Source organism: Chrysochloris asiatica, unplaced genomic scaffold, assembly GCF_000296735.1.
Source record: "Chrysochloris asiatica unplaced genomic scaffold, ChrAsi1.0 scaffold00061, whole genome shotgun sequence".
Classification (NCBI taxonomy): Eukaryota; Metazoa; Chordata; class Mammalia; order Afrosoricida; family Chrysochloridae; genus Chrysochloris; species Chrysochloris asiatica.
In genome coordinates, this window is record NW_006408579.1 from 11,238,876 (window position 1) to 11,254,153 (window position 15,278).

Below are 15,278 nucleotides of genomic sequence, written 5' to 3' on the forward strand. Positions count from 1 at the left end.
AATAAAGTTGTCTGTGCTTTTGTAGCAATGTTTGGTTGTTTTTTGTTGTTGTTGGTTGTTGGTGGTTATGTGCCATGGAGTCAGTCCCAACTCATAGCGACCCTGTATTGGGTTTCAGAGACTATATATATTTACGGGAGCAGAAAAACTCATCTTTTCTCCTGTGGAACTGCTGGTCCTTTCGAACTGCTGGCCTTGAGGTTAGCAGCCCGACTCGTAACCATTTACTTACCATTAAATTGGCTATCAGCTCCAAATATACCCTTCTTTGCTTGGTCCTCAAAAATACATCTGGTCCTTTAAATATTTTTCCTTTGCCAATTAGTACAAGAGTGCTTTGACAGTAGAGGGTGGTAGAGAAACATTGCAGGAGGAAGGGGTGCTTCTTCCTGGTTTGGTTCTCACGCGCTTCTTTGGTGGCTGTGTTAAGTGTTGTCAAGTCCATTCTGATTCCTAGTGACCCTGTGTAGGGTTTCCAAGGAGTGATTGATGGATAGAACCATTGGACCTTGAGGTTTAAACTGACCTTCTGGTCCAGTGCTTTATCCTATATCACCGCACCAGGAAGATTCCTGCAATTTGCATGGTTTGTCCATTTCTCAATTCCTGTAGCCCAGCTGGCTTCTCTAGTGCTAAGCTCCTACAGTATGCACAACTGCCCTGTGCCCAACTTCTGGAGATGCTCTGGTACACAGCAGATAGCAGCTTCCCCCAGTACTTACTTCTCACTTTCTCTGTCTCTTTTTTCACACATACATATTCTATACTATCTGTAGTTTCTTAGTGGAGTTCCTAGGATGATACACTTGCTTGTTAACAGCTTTCCTTGGTAACCTAAGGGTAGATTTACAGTAAGTTCTACCATCTCAGTACTTTCACTTTCACATTTTCTCTACTATTCAGTGTATTTTGACTGTGTCCTATCCAAAAGGTCTGGATCTTGGCCAACAGCTGGGTTGGGTAGGGAGTGGAGACTTCTTTGGGTGCTCTATTTCAGTCCTTCAAGTAGTGGCTATTCCTTATATTTGCCATCCTTTTATCCTGTAGGTGGGGGTAGTGGTGGTTCAAATCCTGGTATGGCACTGTCAGATGACTACTGGACTGGTAACCACAAAGTCCACAGTTCAAACCCACCAGCCACTCTCAGAAACACTGTGACAGGGTCACTTTGAGTGGGAACCATCTCTATGGCATGACAACAGTAACAACAACAGTGCTCACTCAGTGGTAGAATTCTGATCTTCCAGGAGGGAGAGCTGGATTTGCCATCTCCAGTCTATCATTGTGGGCTTGTGTGTTGGTATGATGCTTAAAACATTTCAGCAGAAATTTCAGACTAAGACAGACTAGAAAGAGAGCCTTGGCAATTTACTTCTGAAAATTAGGCAACAAAAAAACCCGTATATATCACAATGGTCCAGTTCACAAATGATGATGGTAATGATATAAAACAAGGCAGTGTTTTGTTCCATTGTGCATGAAGCCACCATGAGTCAAGGGTAGACTCAATGACAACTAACAACATCTATGTATCATTCAGAGTGTGGGTTTTTTTTGTTATTTTTTCTTTTACCTCTTAGTGGATACTCCCTAATTACCCCAACCCCTATTATAGTGAATAATTTTTATGTTAAACTTCCCCTGTTCAAATTGCTGAATAAGAATTTGAACAGGGAAAGTTCAAAAGATCAAAATAATCTGTATTCTTTGGTAGCGAAGGAAAATGAATATAAGCCATCTTGTTATGAAATATATTAGCATTGGTATTATGTGCCTAATCTAGGCCTGACTATTAGATGAATAAAAAGTTTTGTAATTTGCCTTTGGGGTTGAGAAGTGGCATGATATGATGCTATAGTCTATTTTTATGGTACATAGGGTTTTAAGGAGCTCTGGTAGCATAGTGGTTATGAATCGGGCTGCTAACCTCAAGGTCAGCAGTTCGAAACTACCAGTTGTTCCGTGGGAGAAAGATGAGGCTTTCTGCTCCCGTAAAGATTTGCAGCCTCGGAAACCCTGTGCAGGGTCACTGTGGGTCAGAACCAACTCCACAGTACTTAACAGCAACAACAATATGGTTTTAAAGATCAATTTATAGTTATTTCACTGGACAATTAAAAAATGTGGGCTAAAATAAAGCTATCCACAAAAGTCTGAACTCAAAAATGATTTTTTTTTTTTTTTATCTCATCAAGGTGTTAGAAAATAATAATACTGAACTGTAGTATGAATTTGTAGATTATTAATGCTAGGATTAGTAAGGATAGCCATCATTTATTGAGAACTCAGAAAGTCCCCAGTACTTTACATTTATTTAATCCTCAGTGGAGATGGATACTATTATAACCCGTATTACAAAGGGGAAAACAGAGGCTAGGGAAGGTTAAAGACCCCATTTAAGCTGTTGCAGTTGGTAAGCTTCAGAAGCGGAATGTGAACTCAGATAGGATTGTGAGCCCTGGATCTTAACCACTGTACCCTGCTGCCAGGATACTAGCTCTGTGAGAACAAACACAAAACACTTGTTTTTGTTGTTTTCTTCAAAGATCCAGAAAAGGGAACCTTGAAATATACCAAGAATGTACAGCATACCCTGAAATGTTCCTGAGCCTGGCAACTGATTGCTTTTCCCTAACAAGATATGAACAACCAGGGTTGAACACTGGTGATCAAATCCCCCAAACTAGAGTCCTAACAGTGTATCAGAAACCCGACAGCTGTGATTCAGAGCTGAATTGAAGGCAGATGAAATATTAACAGCAGTTCTAGCAGCATAAAATGAAATATGAGATCCTGTATCAGAAATTATTAGTAACCTGTTAAAAGAAATGCTGAAAAATGGCAGTTACCAAATTAAAACTGGGAAACAGAGCCCAAATGGGAAATTTCAAAAAGTTTGGAGGAAAATAAATGACACACTGTCCTCTTGGCTCTTATTATTATGCCATCTTAAATCCTCCTTGGCATTGGATGGCTGAGGTGAAATAAGAACTGCATCACTGCCAGTGCTGGTCCTCAAATTTGTAGTCCTAAGTGTCTGTGATGGTGTCTGGGATTGACTGCAAAAGGAGTTGGAAATTGATAGCATTTTAGCTTCATCTAAATTGAAGCGTCTGAAGACTTTTATTCTGAAAAGTTTCCTCTCCTTTATGAATTGGCCCCTTTGCTCCACTTTTGGATGGATGGCTTCCTCAATGCCGAGCTACACTAAACGCTCTACATGGGAAAGCTAGTCTCCTTGAAAACCTTCATATCCAAAGCACTTATCTGGACATGTGAGTGTACATGACTCAAAATATCTTGCATCAGAAACAGAGAGGGGTTATAAATAGAAAAAACCAGGTAGTAAATGAAGGAGATCTTTTTTCATCAGTAACTGAGGGCAGAGAAATGGCTATCAGCAGAGCTGTTGGGCGGTTGGTGCCAAAGAAAAAAAGGAAATGAGCTATAGAACCATCGAATCTTAGTGTTGGCAGAGACTGTAGCATTCATGCCACTCTACCCTATCATTTTTCAATGAAGAGACTAAGACATGGGAAGTTAAGGGACTTGACATGCTCAAGACACATAGCTGTTTATTGACAGGCCAAACACATTTCCCAACTCCCAGTCCAGGACTCTAGTTCAGCATGCTACTTCTGTCCTCTACTGAAAATTAACGCTAACTTAGCCTGAAATGTATTAAGATTCAGCATCTGTGGGTGAGCGAGAGAGCAATAATGAATTCAGAGGTGGAAATCACTCAATGAAAAGACAGAGGAAATGGATGATTCTCCTTCATTATGACTCCTTGGCCAAGCTTGTACAAGACGCTCTGTGTCGTCCCACAAAAGCAATAAGATAATTTGTTTGTAACCCCCTAGAGTTGATATTTATGTATTCAGGTTTAATATGCTTCAGGAACGTTCCCATGTACAGGTGTAGATTGGTGTGTGTGTGTGGGAGGGGGGGGGTATTGCTGTTGATCCTTTTTATTTATACAAGCCCAACTTTCGTACTCTAGAAGGGAAAGGAGCTCCAGCATTCCATGGACCACACCTAACTGAGGCTCAGCAGTAGGCTGAATATGTAGGAATTACCTTCGATTAGCCCTTGTATTCTATTGACCTCATGTAGAACTGTGGCCATCAGGAGGGCCTTTTGATCAGACGCATAATGTCGGTGAAATCATTTTCTTCATTTGGAAGCACAGAGTAGTTTGAAGTAAACTAATAGCAAAGTATAATCAAATTGTTTCAATAGGATCCACTGTGAAAAAAGGTAGTACCAGGCTTTTAGACCAGTGAAATATTTTTTTCAGAAAAGAGCCATCGGAAATGAGGGAATCTGTCAATATAATGAAAACTACAGCTGGAACGTTTTGCATGAAAAGTGATTATATACAAGAGTGGGCTTAAGCGTGGGTAGGCATGGAGTTGGAAGCGGGGGGAGGTAACTGAAATAAGAGAAGATAATGCTTGACCAGGTCTAGTAAAATATTCCCTGCCGCAACCACTGTTCCATGAAGAGATTGAGCCAAGAGGCCTGAATAAACTAACCTTAAATTCAGAGTTGCCATTATTGTGGGAGGCATCAGGGAGAGCACATCCGGATTTGTGTTACACAGTAATCACTGCTGGGTGTCAGCATTCATCAGCCAGATGGTCAGGCCCACAATTAATCAATTAGGTTGGGGTGATCAACTGGACTAAGTTTCCCTTTTGGTAAAAAGCCCTCATCATGCGGTACAAGGCCAATAGCACTTTTATCCTGTTGCTTTTGGAGAAGCTTCCAAATATTCCTCTCATCTTTTTTAGGTTCCCAGTTATGGGAGACTTTTAGCTTCAAGTGGCTTTGACAACATTTAACTTATTGCCTATCCAGTTGATTCTGACTTACAAAGACCCTGTTGGATTTAGCTTAACTGCTCCGTTGGGTTTCCAAGACTATACTCTTTACAGATGCAAACTGCCACATCTTTCTCCTGCAAAACATCTGGTGGGTTCAAACTGCTGATCTTTTGGTTAGCAACTGAGTGCTTAACCACTGGGCCACCAGGGCATTCTGTTGATAACATAAATACCCCAAATCAAGGTTTTATCATAATATTTTCAACATCCTCTGTGGTCAACTATAATGTTTAGCATATCTTTCTTTACATGAATAAGTTTCTTGAAGCACTATTTTCAAAGGGGTGTTTCTCAATTAATTTTATATAACCTGTATACGAATTCTGTTAAGTTCAGTGGAACAACAGTGGAAGGATTCTTTTATATGGAATTTACCAAGATGATATGATAATCTAGTAATAATAATAATGGTGGCCAGTTTTGAGTGCTCACCATGTGATAGCTACTGCTGTGATAAGTAAGGATTTATGAACATTGATTCAGTCCTTATAATAATTCACTGAGGATGATAATATTACTTAAATTACATAGAGAAGTTACCTGAGATTAGAGAAGTTTGAGACTGGAGAAGTTCATTTGCCCAAGATTAAGCATTTAATAAAGAGATATTGAGATGAATTTTTACTCTCTGTAATGAAAACGGGATAAAATTTACATTTTCTTACACATATGCATCTGTCATCTCTAAGGGAGCCCTGGTGTGGTACTGAGGGTTAATGTGCTGGACTGAAAAGTCTGTTTGAACTGCAGGGTCAGTGGTTCAAGCTCACCAGCCGCTCCTTGAAAACCCTATACAGAGTCACAGTGGGTTGGAACCAGCTCAACAACTCTTAAAAAGAAGGGATAACCACTGGGAATATACAGTAGGTTCTTATTATTTCTCTTCAAAGAAATATTTTACTAGCATTTTCCAACTCAGTTGATCTTAATTCAGTTTTCTGTGCCATTCTTGTAGCACATCATCTGACTTGAGGTTACTTTTTTCTTTATTTCATGATGCTAATAATTACCAGTCTCCACCTCACTTTCCTTATCCATATGTGGTTCTTAAAAGTTTGTTTCAGATACCAAGACTTTATCAGTAAATTTATATGGAGATTTGCCCCTCCAAAACAAAATCTCCATCATTGATTTATTTTATTAATCTGCCCCCACCCATCTCTCTGGATGTTGTATTTTCCCTGGCCCCTTGTTATAGTTCCCCTACACAAAGAGAGGTGTTTCAAAGTCCTTCTGGTAGGATACCTCACTTTCTGGTGGTTTATGTTGACCCTGTGTAGTAGAACTGGGAACACCATGTCATAGTTCATCATTGTTCAATCACTGAACTTGCTGTGTCTCACTTTTCTCTCAACTTGTCTCTACCACTGCCCATGACATATCTACGGAGTACTTTCCCTTACCATTTTATGCCCAGTGTTGTGTAGACCATGCAAGGACACTGTTGACCCAAAGGTCCATCTGTGAGACATTGAATGCTTATGAAGTACGAGACTTCTCCTTGCTATTTAACTGCGGTGCTTTGTTTTTCACTTGTTTGTTTTGCTACTTATTAGGTTGGCCCAGGATCGGGCAGTGTTTCGTTCTGCTGTGCATAAGGTTGCTACGAGTCGGTACCAACTCGATGGCACCTAACAAAAACAACAACATATTGGGAAAGTAATACCAAAATACCAGGATTGTCATTGTTGTTGTTGAGTGCTGTCAAGTAGGTTCCAACTCATAGGGAGCCTATATAGGGTTTCTGAGGCTGTCAATCTTTGTGGGAGCAGAAAGCCTCATCTTTCTCCCATGGAGTGGCTAGTAGACTCAAACCAACGACCTTATCCTACAGAGTCACCACACTCCCCCAAAACACCAGGATAATATATATAGATGTCCATCATTTATTAATTCAAGTTGATGGACATGTGCAGTGAAAGGTTATTTCCAGAAATCTTAATGAGTATCTTTTATCCTCTAGGAGTCTACCAGTGCCTTTTTATTTTAACTGCGCCCCTTTATTTTGTTCTTATTATGTTGGGATAGCCCGCAGTTTTAAGTTTTTCCTTTCTGCTCCTCTTTATACAGTCCTACAGGTTTCACCTCATAGCTGATGAGGTATTTTCCTTTTGACCTGTTGTTGTTGTTGTTGTTAACTGTCAATGAGTTGATTCTAACCCATAGCAACCCTGCACAGGGTTTCTGGGTAACAGCTGGTGACGTTTGAACCACCAGTCTTACGGCTCAGGCCGACTTTGCAGCCCAGCGCATGAACCAACAGCGCCTGACCTGTAGTGTCCCTTATATTACAGAGCAGAGCCCTGCCCTCCAGACTGCCTTTCTGCTTCACTTTACTCCTGACCTAAACTCCCTGCTATCCCAGGCCTGGCCTCTCATGACCAGAGACTGCTGACTCATCCTGGCCTGTGCCAAGCTGTGCAGTCGCTTAGTGATGTGGACAGGAGTCGAAGGACTAGAATGAGATCACTGAACTCATTTCACTTGTTGCTTACGGTACAGTCCAGCATGAGCTGGAAATGTAGGAACCTCAGCCTCCCGAGCAGACAGAGTAAGTAGATGAAACACACCGCACCACCAAGTCCTCAACAAGCAGTAGTTTGGGTGGTGGGTGGGGGTTAGCTTTACCATGGCCGTGGCTAGGGCATTCCAGTTCATCAGTTTTCCTTTGTCCTCTCTTCTTCCTCTCCTCCACAGTCACAGCCCCAGTTCCCCCCACACCCCCATCTCCCTCCCCACCCCCTTGCACTTCCCTTCTGAAAATGTCCGGATGGTACAGCAATGATCCGGGGAGAAATGAAATTTTGTTAATAAGCAGTCTCTGCAAGAAATCCTGGAAGAGTGACACTGCTTAGCTTAGTTTGTCAACTGGGAACTCATGTGAACTTCCCAACCAAATTCAAGAGGATAAAAAATCTTTTTTGTTCTCCTTTTCTTCTTGGCTCTTTTTCTTTCAGTTTTGAAGGAGGTAGTTTCAGGAGACATGGCTGAATTCTGGTGTGGTGTAAAGTTTTCCGTTGGGAGACAATAATGTACATTCCTCTGGCAGGACGGGGTGGATTTTTTTGTTGTTGTTGTTTCTCTTGCTGTTGTTTATTTATAAGACATTTCCTCTCAGTTAGTGGAAGTTAGATCGTGAGAGGCTCCAGTGATTTTCCTTCCACCTCCCCTCCCTAATTTCTGTACTTCAGCACTCTGGAACACTGTGAACTCGACAAACTAATCAGAGCAGAGAGCTTAACAGCCAGGCCTGGACACTCTCAAGAGACTGTGCTGATTCTCAATCGTCACTCCTTGGATCAGGAACCACAGTCCTGGTGAGTGGTGAGGTTCCAGAATTTGATGTGTCAAGGATTCTATTCTTGGTGTCTCTGAGACAAGCAGGAAATAAAAAGGCTTAAAAAAAAATTTTTTTTTATAAAAAAAAAAGAGAAAGAAAGATAAGCTACCAAACAATCAAACAGGCTGGTGAAAGATTTTAGTGCGCACAGCTGAGAGCACTCTATGGATAATGGCAGAGTCTTGAGTCTGTACTCAGGATGAGACTGCAAGCATAGATTTCATGCTGCCACCAATGGATGTCAGTCTTGACATGTCCAGCAAGCATGCTTGTGGGAGAAGGAAGATAGGTGAGTGAATGGGGACGGGTGGTGGTGTGAGGGGCAGTAGGAGGAGGAAGTGAAAGTAGATTCATCGTGCATTTGAAGTTTCTTTCTACCAACTTTTCATGCATCTCTGTTCCGAGCAATTACATTATGCTCAGAATACTGACGTTCTAAGACAGGCAGGAAGGAATATTCTTAATACTGGTCTTATAAAGATCACTTTTGCTAAGACATTGTGCTTTTAAATATTAGAAAACCTCCCTCCACCCGGCCTTTGGAAAATATTATTTGTTATTCCCTCTTCTTTATTCTTCTGCACTCATGGTATCAAACAGAAGAATGCAACGAGAATCCTTATTTGGATCCAAGGAAATGTATCATACTGACATAGGAAAACTAGATGACTGTCCTCACAGTATTAAACCCAAATATAGTATTGTCCTTGATATAAGAGACTCTGATTGAGTGTGTTCTAAGAAGTTGTTGAAAGAGTGGGATAAGGGTGGTTGCATCCTGTCTGATATAAGACTGGCAGATGCGTCAACAGACCAGCTTTCGTAGCCAATATATGTCTTCCATGTCCTTGCTAATAATTTGGACTCTCCCTAGAAGGTGAATTTCAGTTGGAATGTGTTATTTATCCTTTACCTTCAGGCAACTACTTAATTGCTCTTCTAGAAGTGTTTGATCTTACAGTGCTTTCTCGTCTTCTTTTCCATTTCAAGAATCTGGCATGTTCCAAAATATTAAGAACAGGAACATTTAAAAAACAACAACAAAAAAAAACATGGTGGCCATAAAAGCATTTGACTGTGTGGCAGCATCTGAAGTGAATTGCTCTTTAGAGGGAGGGAGGAACCTTTGATGTTCCAATATGGTTCTCATAGGCTAAATCTTCCAAGAACCACAACCCAGCCTAAGGGGCACTTATTCGATGTTCTTAAATATTTGGAAAGAGATGCTATTTTATTGTTTTAATTGTTCTTGCTGTTAGCACATTGCCAGTAGATTTCTCCTAAAAGTTAAAAATGCTTTAGCAATAGTTGAATTTACATTTAGTCAGATGTGCATTGGATGTGGCTATGGTGTGTACTCTTGTCCAAGCTGGTACTTAGCTTTGGAATTTTGTTTCCTACTCTGGGTGATTCAGATTCTTAACCATAGACTCACGCAAGCTCATATATCTCATGTTCTCTAGAGAGACTGACCCCTGTTATAACTGGCATTATGGAGTCCTGGTGTGGCACTGTGGGTTAATACACTGGACTGCAAAGTTGGTTTAAACTGCCAAGTCAGCAGTTCAAGCTTACCAGTCAGAACCCTATACAGCATTGCTGTGAGTCAGAACCAACTCGACGGCACTTAACAACAACAACATAGTTGACATTGTAGAATAAACACTGGACTGCAAGGTGGCGGTTCAAACCCACCAGCCACTCTTCAGGAACCCTAAACAGGATCACTATGAGTCAGAACTGACTCAACGGCACTTAACAATAACAACAACATACCTTCATCAGGGTCTGTCATGATCTCTAGGACAAAAAAATCATCTTCCTGTCACAAATCCTATAGTTTATGATGCACATCAAATTTCTCAACTATCATTGTGTTGGAAATAATATCAGAGCTTTGTTATGGCAAATATGCTAAAATTTCAATGGCATACATTAGCAAAATTTGCCTATCCAGTTAGGTTGATAGTTATGTCTATACTATTTGCATGCATAATGTTTTTGGATATTTTCCATTAGTTCTTTTATTTTTTAAATAAAGAAGTTGAATGGGAAACTGGTGTTATAATTTTTAAAATATGGTATAAAAAATATAACTAGATTTTAATGCATTATCACCAAGACCTATATAGGAGGCTATGCCTCCCTCAATTAACACTCAAGTTGCACAGATTCCCAGGAGAATTGCCTGTTAGTATTTGGTAGGGTGTATATTACGACAAAGGAGCTCTGGTAGCATAGTGGTTATGAATCAGGCTGCTAACTTCAAGGACGGCAGTTCAAAACTACCAGCTGTTCCACAGGAGAAGGATGAGGCTTTCTGCTCCCATAAAGATTTGCAGCCTCAGAAACCCTGTGCAGGGTCACTATGAGTAGGAACCAACTCCACAGTACTTAACAACAACAACAACAACATATTATGGCAAGCAGCAGAAAGATGAGGCTTTTTGCACCTGTTAAGATTTACAGCCTCAGAAACCCTATGCAGGGTCGCTATGAATCGGAACCGACTCCAAGGCACACCACCATGTTAGGACAACCTTGAAATGAAAACTGGATGTCTCTCACACTTTGAAAACATGATGTTATTGAAATTTCCTACCATGACATATATGTGTTTATAAACAACCTTAAGCAGAGACTAGGTAAACACAAGATATCTAAGAGTGTCTCCCAAGAGATACCATTTTAAAAATATGACCTACCTAAGAGATTTTCTTTATAGTAACAAACACCAGGAGATCACGTGGCAGAGATCCATGGCTAAATTTTAGTATATTGTAATTCAGAATTTGATCATTATACATCTGATAAAAAGGCAAGACAACAATGTATTTATTTGTGCTTAAATAGTACCTAATATTTTCATTACATACATTACAAACCATTCACATTGTGTTATCATTAATTTTGTTTCCTTGTGCATATCCTGAAATTTTTAATGTTATTTCAAAGGATGCATGTAATAAATAAAATGTGTGTTTTTCTTGTATACACATTTTACCTGTAGTATTTCCTTTAGGTTAAACCCATTAGGTAGCCACTAATACAAATGACATTGGTAGATGACAGAAACATTGTGATTATTCCTAATAAGAAATTGTTCATTCCTATTTATACACAAGTCCCATTTGATATTTATGTGATTTTTGTGAAGAAGATGAATATTTTGAAAAGATAAAAAAGAAAGATCAATTCCTTGTATCATGATTAGGTATAAATGTAGGGCTTCAGAAAGTTTATGGAGAAATTCCATTATCTTTTAATTTCATTTTTCTGCAAACTTTTCGAAGTTTGTTTGTATGTTATCTTGTAAATATGTATACATAATTATATGCCTATGCTTAACATATTTAAAAATATGATCAAATACTTGTCTTTGAAATGAATCAAATGTTTTGCACATTGGCCAAAAGTGAAGTATAGTTGATTGACACTTTGTCACACTCACAATGAAGCAATTTCACATAAATATTTATGAACAATAGCTGTAAAAACTAAGATTTGGTCAGCTGAAAAGTTGAAAATTATATATAAACAAATATGCATGTTAAGTTATATACATGCATGTTCTGTTATATACAATTTGAAATGTTAATTACTATATATATAAATTATTTAAAAAATCAAATAGAAAGAAATTAAAATTGCTATTCATTATCTTAAATATCTATATTAATGAATTCTCTTTATTTTGCAAGAATGAATACATGTACAAATGGCCCAGTTTACTCTATTTATCAGCTATTCAGCTGTATGTGTGATACTTTGATGCTATCTTCACATATCAGGACCAGCAACTATTATTTTCCAGATACATTTTTAATATATCCAGTCAAATCATAGTCTTGCCTAGTCAATCTTTTTCTTTGAAGTTTTCCATGATAACCTCCTAAATTGGAAGTGATCATCTCCTTTTGACATTTATAGCATTTTTATACCGTATCTTAAATATATATATTTTATTTCATTAGCTCCTAGGTTGCATAAATGATGAAACTCTGACTACTAGCCAAAATGTTAGTAGTTTAGACCCACCCAGAGATGCCTTTGAAGAAAGGCCAGCTATCTACTTCGCAAACATTCCAACCTTGAACCCTCTATGGAGTAGTCCTACTCTGCACTCACAGGGTCATCATGAGTTGGAATTGACTTGACAGCAACTAACAACAGCGTATCTGTTATTTGGCTCATAGGTTGCTGTTGATGTTGCTTGGCGTCAAGTCATTCTGTCAGATTTGTTTTCCGAAGCTCCTCTGAGTGGGTTCAAACTCCCAATCATTCAGCAAGTCCTCAGTCATGGAAATGATTTGTTATCCAAGGACTGCTACTTGGCCCTTATAGTGCTGTGAAAGCTTGTTTTCTCTGTATGTATGAAAATGCAAGTGATTAGAAGGCAGCTTTGTGTTCTATATTTATTCATCTCCCTCTCAACCAATGTCAAATTGCCTCAGTCTCCGTGAATGATCAATAAATAAGTGATGAAAGAGTGAATTAATGAGTATCTCCAGGTGATTGCATTAACAGAAAATACACTTTGCTTATCTTTATTAATGGATGAAAAATGGTCAGAAAACAAATCAAGAGATTCATCTATATTTGAGTCCCTTTGAATTGCCACGTTACATTTTCAACAATTTGATAGCATCCCAGCCATTTGCTGTGCTGTCTTCTCTAATCCTCAGAATTAATGGTTAATTTCAGTAGCTCAGTATACTTTCCATGACTCATGAGAGTGACCAGTAACGGGCTCATACAACCCGTTAAGTATCAGATGTACCTATAATTTATCATCCTGACTAAAGGTCTTCCCAGCTTGTCAATATTTGCTAACGGACAGTTAGTGGTTCTTCCTGTCTTCAAACTCAACACCTAAAGGAGCTCAGTGTGATGGCAGATCTGAAGACATGGAGACTATCTAAGTCTGCCCTATGAACTAGACAGGTAAGAAGCAGGAGAGACAGGCAGCACAATAGAGAGTGGGGGTCAGAGTACAAGAAGTCATGTTGTACTATCTTAACAAGTGCTAATTAAATTCTCTTATCTGAGGTGAATAATGGCTGAAAATAGCCAACCACAATGGCTTTTCTTCAATTAGTATAGAAATTGCTATGATTGCTTAACCTGCTTCAGTCATTATGTCACACTGTACCAAGGTATCTTCAGGGCAGAGCACAGGGTTATCAAGTAGAACCAGCTTCCAAAGTGCCACTTACTAAGTCCTCAGTCTAGCATCCTGAATGGTACCCTGCTGACATGAATCCCATTCAGGATGTAACTTCATATATTATGTGTGTCTGTGTATGTGTGTGTGATCCCTGGTGTGGCGCTATGAGTTAATGTGCAAGACTGCAAGGTCAGTTTGAACTGTAAGGTCGATGGTTCTAATTCACCAGCTGTTCCTCAGAAACCCTATACAGGGCCACTGTGAATCATAACCCACTCAACAGCATTTAACAACTATATATATATATATTATGTAAAATGTGCTATAATCACAATCTCTTATCAGTGATCAATCAGCTTAGTCTTCAGACTACATCTGAATCTGTCTTCCAAACTAAATTCTTTTCTGGAGCTTGTAATATATAATGAAATGTACTAGTTTGATTTTCATTCCTTTTTATTTTCCCTGCTTACCCTCTGGTGAACTGCATTCCTAGACATAAGCAGCCAGAGGGAGAAAGAGAAGTGATTCACAAAATGGATAATTAACCCTTGAACAATGGAAAGTTAACTATCCACAGACATGCCAAAAAACTGAAATGTTTTGTTGTTGAATCTGTTCTCCTTTGGGTGTTAACACATAGAGGATATCTCCATTAGCACAAACTTGGCACCAAACAACCTGTTCATCTGCAAGCTACAAATGCCACACTCACCTTCCAGTTCATTCTGGCAGAATTTGTATCGCGATGTCCTCTTGGGTAGTCATGTGCAAACTGCCTTGAGGGGCAAAATTGTATGAGTGCCTAATCCACTTTTGAAAATGAAAGAAAAGGATCTGTTTCATGAAAAGAACCTAATAAGGAAAAACACAAATTGTAATAAAAAGTATTAGCACCTTGCACCTCCTGCTAATTGCTTCCCTAGTCAAGAGAAACCAAAATAGTGTAGTAAATGTTGGAAGTTTATCATGAACAGGGTTCAGAAATTCAATAATAGCTACAGGGCAAAGAATTGTCTCTACCTTTCAATAGGGAATTGAAAAGAGTAGCAAACCCTTAACTACCTATGTAGCCTTAATTTAGGCTCCTAACCTTTCTGGAACTCATTACCTCATTTGTCTAATGAGGATAATAGTACCCATTCAACTTCCCAGTGCTGTTTTGAGGATCAGATTACAAAGACAGTTACTTCATTACACTCATTAAACATGGATTTTAACATTAATTAATTAATTAATTAATCCATGTATTTGTTAATTTAACAGACTTTTAAAATCCTTCCTACGTAGTCAGGTATTATGCTGGAAGCTTTAGATTCATTCAGTTATTAGTGAAATGTACTGAGCACATTCTATGTACCCAACACTGTTCTAGGGACTAAGAATACTACAGTCTTGGTTCTCATAGTGCTTGTTTTCCAGGCAAGGGAGACAGGTGATAAATACATATGTAAAATATACGAGAAGGTTTCAAAGAGTTTGTGGAAACATTCCATTATCTTTCATTTCATTTTTCCATAAACTTTTTTGAAGTTCCATGATATAGCATGTTAGAGAGTATTATGTGCTGTGGAGGAAATTGAAGGAGGGAAGTGTGTGTGTGTGTGTGTGTGTGTGTGTGTGTGTGTGTAGCGAAGATAAAGCTGAAATTTTAAATTGATGTTGTTGTCAACTGCTGTCAAGTCCATTCTGACTCATAGAGACCCTTTATAGAATTTCATTGCAGCAACTGCTGGCTTTGAACAGCCATCCTTGCAGTTAGCAGTCTAGTGCAATGACATTTGAGAAAAGACTTGCTGAAGATGAAGATGTTTTGTGGCTATCTAGGAAGGAGCATTTTCAGCAGATTTTCAGCAGTGACATCCCCAAGTACAAAGGTCTT

At 39.1% G+C, this 15,278-nt stretch overlaps 1 protein-coding gene across 3 annotated transcripts in view; it reads left to right on the forward strand.

Annotated features, from left to right (window-relative positions):
- ZBTB20 (zinc finger and BTB domain containing 20) overlaps window positions 1-15,278 on the forward strand; it is a 601,757-nt gene that overhangs the window by 195,763 nt on the left and 390,716 nt on the right. Inside the window, exon 1 of one of the 3 annotated variants that reach the window (XM_006864166.1) lies at window positions 7,372-7,440. The exons of 1 other annotated variant lie outside the window; for it this stretch is intronic. The gene's annotated coding sequence lies outside the window, so the exon portion shown is untranslated. Of the gene's footprint in view, window positions 1-7,371; window positions 7,441-8,117; window positions 8,207-15,278 lie in introns of those variants that run through there. One more of the 3 variants, XM_006864165.1, reaches the window with a different exon arrangement.